We start from the raw sequence: 17,660 nt of genomic DNA, 5'->3' as shown, positions 1-17,660 counted from the left end.
GTTCCCTTCCAAAAGTGACCGAGGGAAATAATGAGTCCGCTGAGAGAAAAACGGTAAACTTCAAGGGTAGGAAGGGGGTACAGCGATGTGAGCGCCACGGTGGGGCACGTCGCTCTACGGGGAGCTGGCCGCGACCTTCCACATAGGGTTGCTGGACCCAGTCCAATTAAATACTGAAGGATTCACACCAAAAAATGTCTGTTTTTGGTTTAGAATCATTGAACTCGGACCTTCATTTTCTGACAGCGACGAGATTGTTCGTGGCAATCAAACCTTGTTACCGAGTCGGCGCAGTTCACAAGGCGCTGGGGGCTCCGCGCTCTGCCCTGGCGTTTACTGACCATCAAGGAGGGGCTGATGCCCGATTTCGTTCTGCCAGAACGTTTCCGTGGCCGGTCATTGATTTTGAGCTATTTTTCCCCCAACAACGCTGACTGTTATCCTGCTTAGAGGTCAACTGTCCCCTGGTTTGCACTGTAATTTGTACGTGGAGAAAGTCATAGGGACACCCCGGATAGTAGTGAAGTGAGGTTATTGACAATAATCTCAACACTCTTGTGCACGCTGGAAAACAAACCTCTGATCGACAACAGCAACAGCAAACACTTCCCATTTGTATGAACATTTCACGTTTTCACAGAGGTTTGTTTCGTGGGTACAGCCGCGTGGCTTTGAAAGTGCGGACGGGAGGAAGTTGGTGACCCCTGCAGATTTCAGTGGGACGCAGACCCCAGCGTCTCCGCTCCCAAGAGTCCCAAGGGCGCACGCCCGGCGTCTGATGCGGATTCTGAACCGTCATTGTTTCCTTAACCTAAGCCTCCTCGTGCAGGCGTTTCGGACCTGACTCTTCTGAGGCGTGGACGTGACTGTTACTCAGCAGGTCTGTGACCCGCCTCTCAGCTGCTGTGCCCGGCACACGCTTTCCCGCCTCAGTCTATCTGGACTTGGCCCTGCGGCTGCTGGTGCCCACTGAGTGAGGGGAGCCGGTGCTGGGTTTGGGGGTAACTTGTCACCCGGCATCGTCATGGCAGCCCCTGACTGATGCACTCACACCGGCCTCGCTGGGTCTCTGGCCAGATCCGCCGCGGGGTTCTCTCCATGGGCTGACGGAGAACCTTCCGTGGAGACACCACCCGTGGTGGGGAGACGCCCAGCCGCACCGTGAAGCCCTGGGGCATCGGTCCGCGAGGGGCGGCGGGTCTGTTCACCCGGGACTGGAGCGTGCATGTCCCTCCCACGGGAGTGGGGCGGCCGTGAGGCCGTGGCTGTGGTGTTCTGTGATGTGGAAATCCAGCTGGTGGGAACTGAAGACGCCCAGGCCATGGGGTGCCCCTCCCAGGTCGTGGCCCTGATCTCGGGGGCCGGGAAGGGCTTCAGACTTACGTGGGATGAGGGAGGAGTCCTCACCCGTGCCAGCGCGGAGGGAAGTTAGGGGTGTCGTCTCCTCAGCAGGTGCTCGGCCGCAGACGGCCCTGCCCTGTTCAACCCGTGAGCCCAGGGCACCCTCACCGTCCCCGGACTCGGCTGAGAGTCCTGCTTGGTCTTTGCGACAGTAACGACGACAGGTTATTATTAATGCGGCTCTGTCGCTGTCGATCTGGCTCAGTCCGGAAAGTTTGCTAAGCTCGTGGCAGGAGCTGGGTGACGCTCACATTGTACACATATTTCCGACTTAGAATGTTCTCACAGCATCCCTTAGGACACACAGAATGGCTCAAATATGAATCATCTGTTCATCAGTTTATGAAAGAGGTCTATAAACAGTGCTCCCAAACTTGCCTATTCAGAAAGAGTTGGGTCACATAGAGAAGTGAAGGTCCACCTCTGCCCTTTCTCAACAGGTGGGGTTGGTCAATGCCGTGGTGGGCCTTCACATGGCAGGGCACAAAGACACGTCTGGGCGGTCCTGGCCACGAGACACGGGCGACACGGACCCGAGGGGCCTGACTCCTTAGCCTCCTCCACAGCTAACCCTCTGTGTCCCACTGATTCTGTTCTAAGGCCCTGCACCCTCTGTCCACTCGCTGACCCCGGGCCCCGGTGACGTGTGGAGGCCAAGGGGGGTGTCTCCACTGGGGGTTTGGTCGACGTGTGTGTGTCAAGATCTTCCGGAAACTTCCCTAGAAAAGAGGGAACTACCATGCAGCAGGTTTTAAAAATGTTAGGGCTTGACCTCAAGACGATTAATTCAACAAAGTGGGTCCCAAACTATCTTCAAAGAGGGTGCAGCGTTTTACTTAAATGAGGAAAATCTAACGGTCTGGAAAACAGAAGTTGTCAAAGACCGTTGCAAAGTGTTTGGGCCCAGCATGTAAAGGTAGCAAAGGGGCCCCAGGTGCTCAGGGAAGATCCCCCCAGATGTTCAGGAAAGACCCCCCCAAGTGCTCGGGGAAAACCTTCCAGTGTTTGGGGAGACCCTCAGGTGCTTGGAGAAGCACCCCCCACCCCCCGGCTGTTCAGGGAAGATTCTTCCCGAAGGTCATGAGGTCTCTGTGAAGAGTGGACCGGTACATTATCAGGTTGGCTGTCATGTTTCAAGTTTTCCACGTGGTTTGTCATTTAAGAGGAAAATGCCACCCGGGAGGCCGTGGGCTTCCGGTCTCCAGAAGGATGTGGCAGCTCGCAGACAGGCTGTCATCTTTGCTCAGATAAGGGGATTGCCGCCCACGAATCCCCGCAGCGTCCCAGAGAGACAGACGCGGCCGCCACGGGACGTGAGGCCGCTGTGCGTGGAGACGCCTGCACGGGGAGGAAGAGGCAGCGGGAGCCATCCTGCTGGGCCCAGGCTGCTCTCTCGCGGCACCTGCTTTGCTTAGGCAGGTGCAGGAACCCCCCAAAGACAGGTACGGGGATCCTGGGGAAGATGGGACCGAGACGGCAAGGTCCACGCTTACTCTGACTCCAGAGTAGATCCCGGGATGCTTAACGACTCTGACAGAAGCACGTCCGCGTGTGCTGATACGGCTGGGCGGTGACTGTGTGTGGAGAATGAGATCAAAGGCCGAGAACAGCGCAGCTCCTGGTGAACCTGACTCTGGCATAGCAGATAAACAAAAAATAAAAAGCCCTAAAATAACAGGTCTAGGAAATAACGAGGAAGCCGCACCGCACCGCCCGAGAAGGTGTGTGACTGGACCCCTGAGGGGCCCTCGAGGCTGACAAGAAGGGGCAGCACGTCGATGCTCTAAGAGGAAACTGAGTGAAGCGTCCCTCTTTCCTTCCTTCCTTCCTTCTTTCCTTCCTTCCTTCCTTCCTTCCTCCCCTCCTCATCCATTCACCCGCGAGCCCCCACCTGCCTGGTGCTGGCTTCGGGGCACACACATTGGCCCCGTGGCTTCCGGTGTTGACGGAGAGCCCTCCACGGGGGCAGGGGGGTGGCTCGGGCAGGGGTTTGGACATAGACAAGTGTAAAACATGTGACTTTGATGGACGTCAAGGACAAAAATCTGCAGGAATAGTGGTCTGGAGGGCGAGGGAGACCCTCTTGGACGTGTGTGCATGGGGCGGCTGTCCCTCTGGCTCGCAGATCTGCGCAGGTGACAGGAGGGAGGGGACGTGGGGGTCCCTGCACGGGCGTGGGAGGGCTCGGTGCAACGACCCCGAAGGGGCGAGGACGGGCGGGGACAGAGAGGAGGGCGTGTGTTTTTCCGGCTGGGAGGAGAGGCTCCCGGAGCGTGGCTTGCTCTGTGCTCCGTGGCGGGGTCTGGTCTAAGAGCGCCACGGCTGTGATGTCCCCAGTCCCAGCAGCCACAGTAACCACAGTAACCTGCCAGTTTCCTAACACTTTGTTTTTAGACTCCGTGACGGCGTGGCTTTTCGAAAAGTGGCAAACTCCTAGAGTGCTGTTCAGATTTGCACTTTTTTTCACAGAAGAGGTTTGAAAACATGCAACGAAAGCCCCGGAAGGGCTCACGCCATTCTGGTTTCGCTTATGTTATGCAGGAGAAATTTTATTCCGAGGGGATGTTGATGGGCCTACTAATGGATCGTGCAGCCATAAGAGTGTGTGAGGATGTTCATCACAGCGTTGTTTATAATAAAGGAAATTAGGAACAACCCAAGTATCACATCAGACCCGTTCGCAAACGCCCGATTCGCGACGTGGAATTCAGGGAGTCTCATAAAGTGGAAAGTACGCCTGCTTGTAAAGACGGGACACAATTTAAGAAACGACGTATAATAAATAGAGCTAATGAGAACGGAAACATCCCTGCTGGAAATTACAGCGGTGTTTTATGTTGTTGCGGGAGAGGGAATGGGAAGACAGTGACGCCGGACCACATCCGCCCGCGGAACTGCCGTCGGCCCGAACGGTCAGCGCTGGCCAGTGACGGCAGCTGCCCGGGGCTGTGTCCCTGCTCCCATCTCGGGACCCACCAGAGGAAGCCCCAAATGCATTCATCTTATGGGACACCTGCTTCCTGTGAGGGCCCGGCCAGCAGGATCATCAGGGTGGCCCCAGCCGTCCTCCCCTGGCCATCCTCATACTCCCCCAGCCACCCCCGTGCTCCCTCAGTTGTTCCCGTGCTCCCTAGCCGTCCCCGTGCTCCCCGGCTGTCCCTGTACTCTGCCAGCTGTCCCCGTGCTCCGCGGCTGTCCCCCTGCTCCCCCAGCCGTCCCCGTGCCCCCCACATCCCAGCGTGGAGCTCTCAGATCTCAGCTTGCACAGTGAGGTGGCTGACCCCCTCAGCACCATAAGCCTGAGTGCAAGTCTGTTTCTTCTCACCTGGTGGCCCCGGTTTTCTTCCCGGAGGCCCCTCTGGGATGCGGTCTGCTCTGTGCCCACGAGGGGGGTCAGCACCAGCCCCCACCCCCATCCTTGTGCTGAGCGCCTCGGCTGTGTGTGTTTGGTGTCCCTGATGGGATGACGCTGTTCCTCCTCAGGCCGTGTGCTGCTGTACCTGTGAACTCTGCACCGTGCGGTCGTACGAGGGGACCGTGGGGCAGGTCACGGGGGCACGGTGTATGCTCCAGCTGGCCTCGCTGACGGGAGGGGTGCCGGCCGCTTTGTCCTCTGCTGGGCGTTGTGTCCTGAGAGCCTGGCTTGGGTCCTGAGACTGCGCTCTGCCTGCCGAGGCCAGCTGGGGGCCCGACACACAGGTGCACGAGCTTCACGCCCCTTCCTGTGGCCGCCCCGCTTCCCTGCACCTGGAAGTCGGAACCAGATCCTGCACCCGTGTCTAGCAGGGACCCGCCCTGTGACCCGCACCCCGCCCTGTGACCTGCCTCCCTCCCTGTGACCCACACCCTGCCCTGTGACCCGCCCCCCTCCCTGTGACCCGCCCCCCGCCCTGTGACCCGCCCCCCTCCCTGTGACCCGCCCCCCTCCCTGTGACCCGCACCCCGCCCTGTGACCCACACTCCGCCCTGTGACCTGCCCCCCTCCATGTGACCCGTCCCCCACCCTGTCTCTGTAGGACACACCTCTTCCAAGGACAGAAGGGGGGACGTGGTTTCTCAGGCTCCGTGGGCAGCCACACTTCTAGCAATTCAGACGCCTGTGGACAAAATCTGACTTAGAAATGGCTTCACTACAAACGTCTTTGGCCAAAGGTGATACATGACTTCATGACATAAACACTAATCTCCCCTAAGCCCCTCCCACTCTCTCTCCCTGGGCCTCCTCCATCCCTCCCTCATCCCCCTTGCCCAGACCCCCTTCCGCGTGCCCAGGGGCCCTCCTAAGACCCCCAGATGCCTCCAAGGCCCCATCTCTCCCATGTGGCACGCGTGCGGGCGGCTGTGGAACTCAAACCTGGGGCCTGAGCCGAGGTGAGAGAGAGAGAAAAAGAAAAACCAAGACCCTGGAAAATACCTCCTCAGATCAACGAGGCGATTTTCTGTAAACACGAGAGTCAGTCTCATCCGCCCTGGGTAGTTCCGGAAGCTTCCGCCTTGAGCAGCCTCCTCCTGGTGGGACGCGTGCCTCGTGGGTGGTGTTTCAATAAGCTGTGATGTGTCCCGTCTCCCAGCCCCCACCTGCCCGCAGCCCTCGGGGCCTGGCTCTGGGACACAGTCCCAGTGGTGCCCCAGGGGTCACTGAACCCCCACCTGCTCCCCGGGTCCCGCGGAGGGAGAAACATGACACGGCTGTGCAGTGCACAGTGGGTTCATGTTCTGCAAGTTCAGGTAGGACGGCGGCGTCTTCCTCACTGTTCTGCCCTCCGCACCGTGGTGGCTGTGGTGGCCGTGGTGGCCGTGGTGGCCGTGGTGGCCGTGGTCTCGGCTGTGGCTTTGCAAGATGGCACCCGCCGGGGGGAACTGGGTACGTGGTCTCTCCATATTGTTTTCTGTGGCTGCATGTGAATCTACCCGTGTTCAATCTTGGAATTAAAACAATAAACATAACTTCGCTTCCCTGCTATTTAACCCAAATCTGTTCGTGATTGTGCTGTGAGCTAATTCCTAAGCCAAGGCTGAACTGAGGGCACATCGTTCTCTTTAATTCCATCCGAGCAAACGGGCTGGAGCCCATGGGGTGTCCCGCATTTACAGGGGAAAGTCACAGAGCGGTTCTTGAACAAAACCCCGAGGGCCTCCGTCTCCTCGGGGCCTCCTGCGCCCTTGATGTGGGACATTTCCGTCCGTCCCGGTATCTCCCGGGTCTGAAGTGCTTCAGGCAGGACCGTCGACACCTACAGAGTGACCATCCATTCCCTGCAAGCCACAGACAAGGGGGCCTTCTTGTCTCCCCTGTGTCTGAGCTCATGTTCAACTGGTCAAGAACACAGGAGACTCTTCCCTGAAACCTCTTGGGCTCGAGCCTTCTCATGGGCTCCCACCTTCCGCTGGGGTTCAAATGCCCCGGCTCCACCTGGCCGGCCTCCCTCGGGCTTCCCACTTGCCCCTGGGCCTCTGTACCTGCTCTTCATGCACAGACCAGACCACGCCGTCACTCCCTCCTCTCCCGCGGCCACCCCCAGCCTGGCCCTCTGCCCCGGAAGGGGGCGGGAGGCCAGTCGGCTCTCCTTCAATGTCTTCATCCTTCTGGCACGTTCTGTAGGTTTTAAAATATTCTCAGTGTCTGCGTCTCCCCAACAAGACTGCAAGTTGAGTGAAAGCAGGACACTGGCTCTGTTCGGGGTGTTTGCTGAGGGTTCCGCACACAGAAGCGTGTTGGACACGTAGGGAGCCGCGCGTGAGCTGAATGGATGAGTGAGTGAGTGAGCGCCGGGCTCCGGCAGTCCCTCTGCGGGGTCTCCCAAGTCCCTGTCGGAAAGGCCTGAGCAGCGGTTCCCTGGCAAGTCACGGCCAGGCTGATGGCAGGTGGCGGGTGAGGTGGGGAGGCCAGACCTCCGAGCCCCTGGGCCGGTCTGTCGCTCGCGGCCCGTGATTGCGCGTGGGTGTTTCCGAGGTCTGTCATCCATTCTCGTAAGTGTCACTTTGCTCTGTGCTTTTCCGGGACCCGGTGCTGTGTTCCCGGAGCAGCATCTGGGGCTTCAGAGAGGATTCCTGTGCATTTGCTCTAGCACACTCCTGGATCACCCCTGACGCTGTCTTCACGGAGTGAGTTGTTAATAGCGGTGAAAAACCGTTATCCTGACGATCTCTTCCTGCACCCGCGCGAAGGCTTGCAGCCGTGTCCTCACCGAGGTGAGCACGTGCCTCCGCAGCGTAACACACGGTGCAAGTCCTGGGGGGCTGGCAGGGCCACTGTGGACGCTCGCGCCACGTGGCACGGGCACGTGGTATTGTGCACGAGTCACTGACAATCCGCTTAAGAACGTTACGGATTTTCAGTGACATTTAAAATAGTCACAGGCTGCTGGCTCTGAGCGAGGGCAGAAACTACGCCCGTCTTGTCTTTGCTGTGTCCACTGCCCGGTGCTCAGTGCCTGGCAAATGCTCAGTTAATATTCCCTGAGAGCATGAAACAAAGACCTTTCCACGCGGGCCGGAGAATTGAGAGACGGGGGAGGGGGGCTCACGTTGCAGAATCGGGTGAAATCAGGACCTCCAGTTCCCTGAGTCTCTGTGTGCGACTGGGTATCTCCAGGGCTCCGCGGGCTGGGCGGGTGCTCCCGAGACGTGATCCCTGCGCCGTGACCACCCTCCAGGCCCCGAGCGCTCTCACTCCTCGAGGGAGAGCGGGCTGTGCCCCAAGTCTCTCCAAGCAGACCCCGACTCTGGGACCTCGTACCAGGCCGTTGAGACAGGCTTTCCACGGGCCGATAGCTCAAATGCTCACACGCACGAAGGGAGGTGATATTACCCTCTGCTCTATGATTCGAGTCAGGGCTAATTTTATCCCCTCGAGCGCCAGGATACTTGGAATTTTTCATGACAAAGTAATGACTTCCAGGAATGAAATAAACCCTACACGCATTTTCACAGGAAATGGATCATTTCTGGAAAATAATTAAAATGAATCAGATGAAGCCTTTTCTAGCGCTGCCCTGAGATAGAGTAACCTCGGGGAGCCGGGCTTGGGGCTGGGCAACAGCCACGCACACTGTTGGTAAACTCTCGGGTGCCGGGAACGCAGGATTTCCACGTTGCCCTAGTTGCCTGCATCTCCTTTGTTTTGAAACCAGGGGTGAACAGACCCCAGAAAGGTGAGCCCCTGAAATTGGGTGCAAACAGAGACGACTCACCGAAAAGAACAGCTCTTTTCTCAAAACTTGTTGGAAATGCTGGAAAACATGTGACTCCTTCCCAAGAAATGATGGCAGGCTCCCCGCCCGAGCCGCCCGTTCTGGGGATGCGCTTGGGGTGCACAGTGCTCCTGGCGCCCCTGCAGATGAAGCGGAATGATGGGACAGAGCGAAACTCGGGTGCGGCTCCCAGTTTAAGATAGTGTCGGCTAAACGGCCCCCCGCAGCCGCTCCTGGAGGACCTCGAAGAAACACAGCCGGTGAGACTGAAAACCGCTGATGGTGGAAATGCCCGCTCCCGGGGGACCCTCGGGGCAGGGGCCGTGTGGGTGCAAGGGAAGCGGCAGGCAGGAGGCTCCCAGGGGAGGGCCTGGCGCTCGATGTGTTCGGGACCGGCCTCCCCGGGGACGCCCGCCAGTGAGCCTGTGTGTGTCTTCCTACGTGAGCCAAACACGAAGTGAGAAGCCGTTTTTGTTAGAATCCGGCCGGAACCTGTTGGGGGTGACATTCTGACTTTTGATTGACTCTTCTTTTCTGGGGTCTGGCTCCGCCCCGTCTGTGAAGGGGTCACGTCCTCTGAAACTAAACCTCACACTCCAGGACCCTCTCCTCTTTCTGATGTTGCGGCCACGATGTTTATTTCCTTGCAGGTGACACTTTAAATTAGCCCACTGGGTTCCGGGGACGCTCCCTCCCGAGTTGGGTCAGAGCCCAGACCCCTCCGCACATCTGGGTCCCGCGCCCTCGGGAGCCACAGACAGCGCCCGGCTCCCTGGACCCTGGTGGGGGGTCTCTTACGACCGGTGCTGCTTTGCGGGAGTGGGACAGAGCTCACACCTGTCCACCCTGCGGCCATCAGCTCGGGCCCCCGTGACAAACACCACACACTGGGGGGCCGACACAGCACACGTCCACGTCCCCCAGCTCTGGAGGCTGGACGTCCAAGGTCAGGGTGCCGGCGGGTCCCCCGTCCACCAAGGACCCGCTCCCTGGCTTGTGGACGGCCGTCTTCTCTCCGTGCCCAGTGTCTCCTCCCTTTCAGACAAGGGCACTGACCCCGTCACTGGTCCCACCCTCACGACCTCGTCTGACCCTGACCACCTCCCAAAGGCGCCATCACACGAGGGTCGGAGCCACGACGTACGAGTTCGGGGGACACCCTCAGTCTGCGGCTCACCCCGGCCCGGTCCACGGCGCCCCCGGCGCTCACGCCCTTCAGAGAATTCTTGCTCATTTTCCTTCTATTCGTGGACACGAATTTAACATCTTTGTGGCTGGCGTCCACGTCCACGTGAAGACTGTCTCCCATTTCTTTTTTTTTAAATTTTTTTTTAATGTTTATTTATTTTTGAGACAGAGAGAGACAGAGCATGAATGGGGGAGGGGCAGAGAGAGAGGGAGACACAGAATCGGAAGCAGGCTCCAGGCTCTGAGCCGTCAGCCCAGAGCCCGACGCGGGGCTCGAACTCGCGGACCGCGAGATCGTGACCTGAGCTGAAGTCGGACGCTCAACCGACTGAGCCACCCAGGCGCCCCACTGTCTCCTATTTCTAACGTGGTTCTGCTCACTTGTGGGGACCGTTGATCACGCATGTGGCCCCCGAGTGCTGAGCCCTCTCCTTACGGCAGGTCGCGTCCCGGTCCTTCCATGGAATCCCTACGTGGCGTTACGTAGTGTTCCCGAACAACGACCGTTTTCTTTGTAACGATCGTTTATTTGTCCCCTGTGTGCTGTTGACAGTGTGGCCAGTCACAGCGTCTGGTTCTGGACTCTGATTGTCTTCCCGTCTCCGAGTTCCCAGGCCCAGCCGTCAGCCCCCCCAGATCTGATCCCCATCTGCCAGGTGGAGCATCGCTGACCAGCGTCCTCGGAGAGGCTGTCCCCCCCACTAGACCCCGTGAGGCTGTGGGCAGTGGCCTCCCACCTCCCTCGTCGGCTGACCACTGAGGGTCCCCGGAGGGGCTGGCAGCCGGAGCACGGTGACACGGAACAGCTACGAGCTCTCCCTCGTGTGTGGGTCCTGCATGAGCCCTCGGAGGACATGTCCCTTGTCGGGTTGAGGACGACACCCTGTGTTCCTGACCTGCCAGCTTGTTAAAAACAAGGAGTGGTGTTGACTTTCGTCAACTGCTTTCGAGCATGAACTGAGATGCACCGTGGCTCTTCTCCGCTAATGTAGTGAATTCCATTAGCGGGTTTTATTAATGGGAGTCATCTGTGAATCCTCCCAGGGGACGTGTGAGCGCGGTTTCTGCTGAAACTGTCGAGAAGGGGGTTGGTGCCGACGGGGATGCCAGGGCCACTGCCGGGGACGAAGGGCGACCGAGAGTGACCAGGTGGTCGGGAACCCAACCTACAAGTCTTGCGGGTACGCTCTGGCACACGTGTGCAGGGTCAGGGGTGCACGGGACGCTGGGGACAAAGTGTCTGGTTATCGGGAGCCGGCAGAGTTTGGGGCACCTGACAAGAGATGTCGGGGCTCCAGGGAGTGTGGTCACCTGGGTGGGCGGGTCCTAGGGCTCTGTGCCAGCCAGGAGCCAGGGTCTTGTCACCCCTCCCCGCCCCGCCGTCCACCCCCGGCTGAGCTGCTGGACCTCACCGGCGAGGGTGTGGCTGCTGCGCCTCACAAGGGACCCGCTGGTCCCTCAGGCCTCCGCGCACCTGCTCTCACACGTTTCCATCCCACGAATGAGCGGGTATCATGCTCTGTGCGTCTGTGCGTGTTTGTTTTCACCGTGCTTGTTGATTGTCTTTCCCTTTGCAGCGAGCTGCAGGTTCTGCACGGAGAGCAGGTGAAGCCTCCGCTCGTCGGAGCACAGCTCTCTTCACGCTCCCACAGGCCTTCGCCTCCGTAATCGCTGCGCGCCTGGTGACCGGGACGTCTCCGGCCCCCGCCCCTCCCATCACGGGCCCCTGAGGCCTCCAGCGCTTGACCTCGGTCCCCAGGGACTGGTTCTTGAGCACCGACTGAGTGGAGTCTTCCAGCCGTCTGCACAACCATCGTCCCTGTGCGCTCAGACCGCGTGCTCGGGTTCTGCACAGAAACAGAACCAACGGGGGGTTTATTGCAGGAATCGGCTCACGGGATCTCGGAGGCTGACACGTCCCAGGACCTGCCGTCTGCGCGCCGGGGACCCAGGACAGCCGACCGCACCTCCCGTCCGGCAGCGGGGTTCCGAGGCCCGGGGGGAGCCAGCGAGGGCGCCCGGGTCCAGGTGGGGAGCGCGAGCTCCGGTCCTTGCTCCTCTGCCTGTTTGCTCCGCTCAGGCCTCGCGGGGCCGGATGAGCCCCCGTGGGGGGTGACCTGTCGGACCCGGGGCTCCCCCCATGTGCTCATGCCCCCCGGCAACGCCCCGCAGACACCCCAGCTCGCCTGTGTCTACACGCCGGTCGTAATGCAGACAGCTTGGCGGCCCCACCTTCCACCAGCTTCTCAGTTGCACCTTCTGGTGCCTGGCTGGCACCGTGTTTTACGCCCAGGGCCGTGACCGCGGGAAGGCAGCCCCCTCAGCGCGCTCAGTGCCCGGGACGGGTTGCTGAATGAAGATGGGATCCCGGAGCTGGATTAGCTGTGATTCGTCTGACACACAGTCATCTTGTCCCAGGGGTGAGGCTGCAGACCGCTGATCCCGGCCCTTTCCGGGACGCACCTCTGCCCTCAGAGGCTGGGCCCCGTAAGCAGCAACGTGCACCGCAGAGCCGGTCGCTGGAGACGGCGAGTCCTTCTGTGCTTTCCCGTCCTCCGTGTGCGTCCGGCAGGGGCTGGGGGTGCCCACGGCGGCGCGGCTGGGGGCAGAGGCCTGGAGGGGCCGCAGGGTGTCCCCGAACACGCGCTCGCGGTCCCTCCCTCCCTCCATCGTGGGCTGTCTCCAACATGCACGTGAGTGGAGAGAATAACGCCCTGGACGCCGTGTGCCTCCCCCAGCTCCCAGCTCAGACGCTCTAGTGTCTCTGGGTCAGTAATGCCACGTTCACTCACGGGATGCGTGGAGCCCACCCGCCTCAGACGGGTGTCCTGTCGGCTCAGATGCACCACGTTCCCCTCTCCGCTCGCTCACGTGGTAGAAATAATGCGTTTGCCAGCCACGCCTGTCATGATGCGATCAGACATCAACAGCACATACGTTGTGTCACATCTCTGTTAAAATACCTTTTCCCTTGTTCCTACGGCAACATGCATCGAATAAGTCAACGCTGGGCAATATGCATGGGCTACAAATTGCAAACACGGTAGCTGAAATACGCTGATATTCAAGTCGAATTAACGGCTCCTTGTTTCTGCTAACTCAACTCAACGCGTATTTACGGCAGGGTGAAGATAAACCGTGAGGTAACTGGGCACAGTGGTGTTTACTGTTTGTATTTATTTTCCCCGGGACGCACCCATACACCTGCAGGGGTTTCACCTTCCCCGAGGCACGGATAAACCCTGCCTCACCCAGACGGCCCTGCCCATTGTTGGGGAACCGAGGCGCTGTGGACACTCTCCATAGAAAGCACAGTCTTTGGTCCGAGAAATGAGACATCCGTTCCCCGGAATTTTGTTTTAATTTCTCCTCCTCCCCTTCAGCTCACCTGCTTTAGGCTGGAAGTCTGTCTACGGAGAGAAAGAAAGACGTGACTGGAACATTCTGCCTCCCGGTCCTGTGCTTTCGCTGCAGCCCACATCTTGGCCCCCCGGCCAGTGTCTCACCTGCTGGGGCTGTCACACAGACAGGTGCCTTTCCTGCAGAAGGGGCTTCACCTGCTCCTGACACGGCACTCTGTATCTCGCTCTGGTTCTCGTGGGTGTTTCTGTGGCTCCTTCCTCTACCCCCGAGCTACAGAACCATGGCCGCGGAGTCGGGCGTCAGAGAAGCCAGGTGGTTTCTCAAGATGGACCCACAGCAGCGTCCCTGTGGGCACCCACATCTGTGCCCCACATCTGGGGCAGGGGAACCACACCCATAGTCCCGCCCCAAAAAGCCCGGGAGTGAAGGCCGACCCCAGGGCAGACTCTTGATCTGTTTCCAGAGGCCCTCGGCTCTGCCCGGTGTGTGTCACCCTCCCTGGGATATGCCCTGCGAGGCACGTGGCAGAGTCCAGGTGAGGGCCACCATGGCCAGCAACGGTAAGGAAGACCCACGATAAACCAGCAAAAGAGACAACGTGGGATCGTAGAAACAACCAGTCGACGCAAAAGGAGTCGGAAAAGAACCCCGGATGGAGCAAAAAGCACGTAGGACAAAGAGAAAACGGTTTGCAAGATGGTCGGCGTGAACATTAGCAAGATTCACCTTAAACGTGAAAGGTCTCGATGCCCCAGCTGAAACGCGTGGCAGTCGGGTCAGTTTAAGGAGCACGACCCAATCAGATGCTCTAAGATCTGCACGCCGAGTGAACACACACACGGGTTCAGATGCGGGGGGTAAAGAAATACGTCCAGACTCCCGCTAACACGTTAACGACCGTATTAACATCACAGTGCGTCTTGCTTTCAGTTTTTTAATTTCATTTTTATTTTTTATAATGTTTGTTTATTTTGAGAGAGAGAGTGTGCAAATGCAAGCGGGGAAGGGACAGAGAGAGACAGAGAGAGAGTCCCAAGCAGGCTCTGGGCTGAGAGCCCATGACCTGAGCCGAAATCAAGAGTCAGATGCTCAGCTGACTGAGCCCCCCAGGTGCCCCTTACTTTAGCTTTTAAATTCATTTAAAAATATTTTTTTATGGACATTTATTTATTTTTTTGAGAGTCAGGGAGAGACAGAGCACGAGCGGGGGAGGGGCAGAGAGAGAGGGAGACACAGAATCGGAAGCAGGCTCCAGGCTCCGAGCCGTCAGCACGGAGCCCGACACGGGGCTGGAACCCACGAACCGTGAGATCGTGACCCGAGCGGAAGTCGGTTGCTTAACCGACTGAGCCCCCCGGGCGCCCCAGTTTTTAAATTCCTTTTTAAAGTTTTTAATAATGGAGAATTTTATCCAAGAAAACGAAGTTGTCATATTAGTCTTGGATTCTCTCCTTTGCGGGCGGTGAGGTTGGGTTGTGGGCCGGCTTTAGGGTCCTGTTCTGACGACCCGCTCGAGCCTGTTCACACTGACGGTGGCCCGGATCCTCAACTCCGCTTCCGTATGTTCAAGAGCAACGTGCATCCCGGGACAAAAGCATGTCGCCGCGTAGCGATGAAGGCCTGAGCTGCTCGACATCACACGGCGATCCCCAGTGCTCACGCACCTGACGGCGGAGACTCGAGCTGCCTAAACCCCGCTGTGGTGGAGACATGTTAAAAGAAACTACGGGCACAGTCTGAGACTCGGAAACGACCCCCTGGGTGATGGATAGAGTAAGTGAACAGGAAACCAGTGATCATATACGACTAAAGTTCTGTGGAGAGCCCTGAGAAACTGGCATTTATAAACCACTCTGGCCAACAGAATTCACTTCCTTTCCAAGGGCACGGGGCATTTACGAAGACCGACCATATTCTGGGTCATAAACGTGTCACCGCACGTTTAAAAGCATGTAAGTCATACAAAGGCTGTTTCCGAATACAATCCATTAAATTATAAACCAGTAAAATAAAGATCTTTGAAAAATCCCCTAGTATCGGAAGCTAAACAACACGTTTTTATTTTTTCGGAGAAATAACTCAAAAGGGAAATTTAGAAAATATTTTGACTGAAAGAAAACGAAAATCCAGCAGATTGGAATTTGCGTGATGCTGCTCAGGTCGTTCTTTGGGGGACACAGATGACAACCGAGTGCCCGTCTTAAAAAAACAACAGCAGTCCTCACCACCGGTCTCTAGGAAACCAAAATGAGGTCAAATTAAACCTAAATTAAGGAGGAGGAAATAAGTCAAAAGCTAAGAGCAGAGGCCAGTGAAAGACAGAACAGATAATAGAGAGAATCAACAAAACCCAAATCGGCTTTTTGGGAAAGACTTTAAAAATTGGCAAATCTCGCACAAGAAATCCCCATCCCGAGGATCTCACAGGTCAGTTCTTCCGGACACTTGCCAGGTCTACACTCGCTCTTCCTCCTGGGGAGACACGGGGGTTCTTCTCACCTCATTTTACGGGGCCAGCGTCGCTGTGATATAACACCAAACGCACAGAGACATCCCGACAAGAGAAAACCACAGACCAATATAAGTGCAAAAACCGTTAGAAAATTTCAGCCCTTAGAATTCAACAAAACGTAAAAAGAAAATTTATTGTCACCAAGTAGGATTTATCTCAGAAACACAAGGGTGTCTTACCATCTGAGAATGCATTAGTGCAATTGACCATATTAGGAATCTAAAAAGGCAAAGGCAAACAATTTTCTCAACAGATGCCAAAAACCCCCCTCCCTGATGACGTCAAATATGGCCCCATGACAAAAATTTTCAAAAAACCGGGAAGACAAGTGAACTTCCTCACCCGATGAAGGCTTCCGCGGCAAACTGTGAATTAGCCTCGTACTTAGTGTGGACAGACCGAATGGTCCCCCGAGGACGAGACAAGATGTCTACACTCGCCACTCCTCTCCAGCGCTGTGCTAAAGGCTCTAACCCACGACGAGGCAAAAGTGCGTCCAGAGACATGCACTCTCCTGCCCCGAGCCGGGGAAGCACAGCTGTCCTGGGTCACAGATGCCATGACGGTGCTCTTGGGATACCCAGAAAATCTACAAACAAGCTCCTGGCAATCGGGAGCGAGCTTAGCACGCTTGCAGGGTTCAAGAGCCACACGCGAGAGTCATGCGTGTGTTTACACGCGTGTGACAACCGGAAGATCAAACACGAAAACCCGATGCTACTGCAGCACGGAGCGCTCACGGAGAACTGTGACCGCGGACGCACGAGGCCTGCACTCCGACAAACGGAAAACGCCACAGGGGGAAAGTGAGGCAGAGCTAAATGAGCAGAGGTGATGCGTTCACGGGTCAGAGCCCTCAGTGGCGGCCTGACGCCTCTTCTCCCCGCATCCATGTACCGATGCAACGCGGGTCAAGCAGCGGCTCGACCGGCATTTCGTGGCAACTGCCGAACTGACTCTGACGTTCACACGAGAATGCAGAGATCCCGGGAAACCCCGACGACTCTGAACAAATGAACGAGTTTAGAGGACTGACGCCGACGTTATGACCTAGGAAGCTACGGCCATTAAGACGGAGCGGGTTGGTGTTGACGTGGGCGGAGACAGGTGGGGGGAACAGGAGAGGAGGTCCGGAGATAACCCACATGTGCACGTACAGCTGATTCTGGCAAAGTTGACGTGGCAGGTCAGTGAAGAAAGGGGAGTGTTTCCTCCACAGGGGCTGACGTAGCTGCACGTACGTATGCGGAAAACCGAGCCTTAATCCGGACCTCTCGCCGTGCGCAAAAATTAACTCAAAATGGGTCGTGACCCTAAATGTAAAATTTATACTCTACAACTTCTGGAAGTTTACACAGACAAAAATCTCCGTGACCTTGGTTAAAGCAAGCAATCTATAGATACGCTTCCGACGGGAAAATCCATAACGCGAAAACATTGATAGATTGCACTTCATCAAAATTAAAAACTTCTGGTCTTCAGAAGGCTATTAATAGAGTGAAAAGACAAGTTCCAGTCTGGGAGAAGTATTTCTAAAGCATAAATTGGATAAAGGACTTGTGTCCGGAATGCATAAAGAATTCGGACAGCTCGATAAGAAAGTCAACAACCCAGTAAGACACAGACAAAATATTCAAACAGACCGTTTGCCAGGGAAGCCACACGGTGAGCAAATGTGAGCAGGACAGAATTCTGCGTGCCCCTGGCCACCAGGGACTTGCAGAGTGTCGCATGGGACGCCACCAGGCACCTGTCAGGAATTGACGCCCGATGGCCCCCCGGCGAGGAGGCTGAGACCCGGGACCCTCGCGGATTGAAGGAGGAAACCCTCTTCTAATAGATTGACGGGGTCTTTAATCCCCTAATACACACTGCAGTCCTTTTGTAAAGGAGATCTCTCTGCCCTGGGTCTCCATGAGGAGCAAAGGCGGTTGACAAGGTGCAGTCACTCCCTGGGGCATCCCCGAGGAGGAGATATTTGCAAAAACAGTAAGGGATCAAGT

General features: G+C 57.3%; 1 long non-coding RNA gene across 1 annotated transcript; it reads right to left on the bottom strand.

The window, feature by feature from the left end:
• Positions 1 to 1,653: 1,653 nt before the first annotated feature.
• Positions 1,654 to 5,191, bottom strand: LOC132695445 (uncharacterized). The gene is made up of 3 exons (XR_009617813.3): positions 4,902 to 5,191; positions 2,895 to 3,034; positions 1,654 to 2,739 (listed from the first exon to the last, which is right to left on the bottom strand). It is a non-coding gene; the product is annotated as an uncharacterized LOC132695445 (long non-coding RNA).
• Between the last annotated feature and the right edge of the window lie 12,469 nt (positions 5,192 to 17,660).

The sequence above is a fragment of the Panthera onca genome, chromosome B4, assembly GCF_046562875.1.
Source record: "Panthera onca isolate mPanOnc1 chromosome B4, mPanOnc1 haplotype 2, whole genome shotgun sequence".
NCBI classification, from domain to species: Eukaryota; Metazoa; Chordata; class Mammalia; order Carnivora; family Felidae; genus Panthera; species Panthera onca.
The sequence above is the reverse complement of the archived record's forward strand: the minus strand, read 5'-3'. Positions and strand labels throughout refer to the sequence as shown.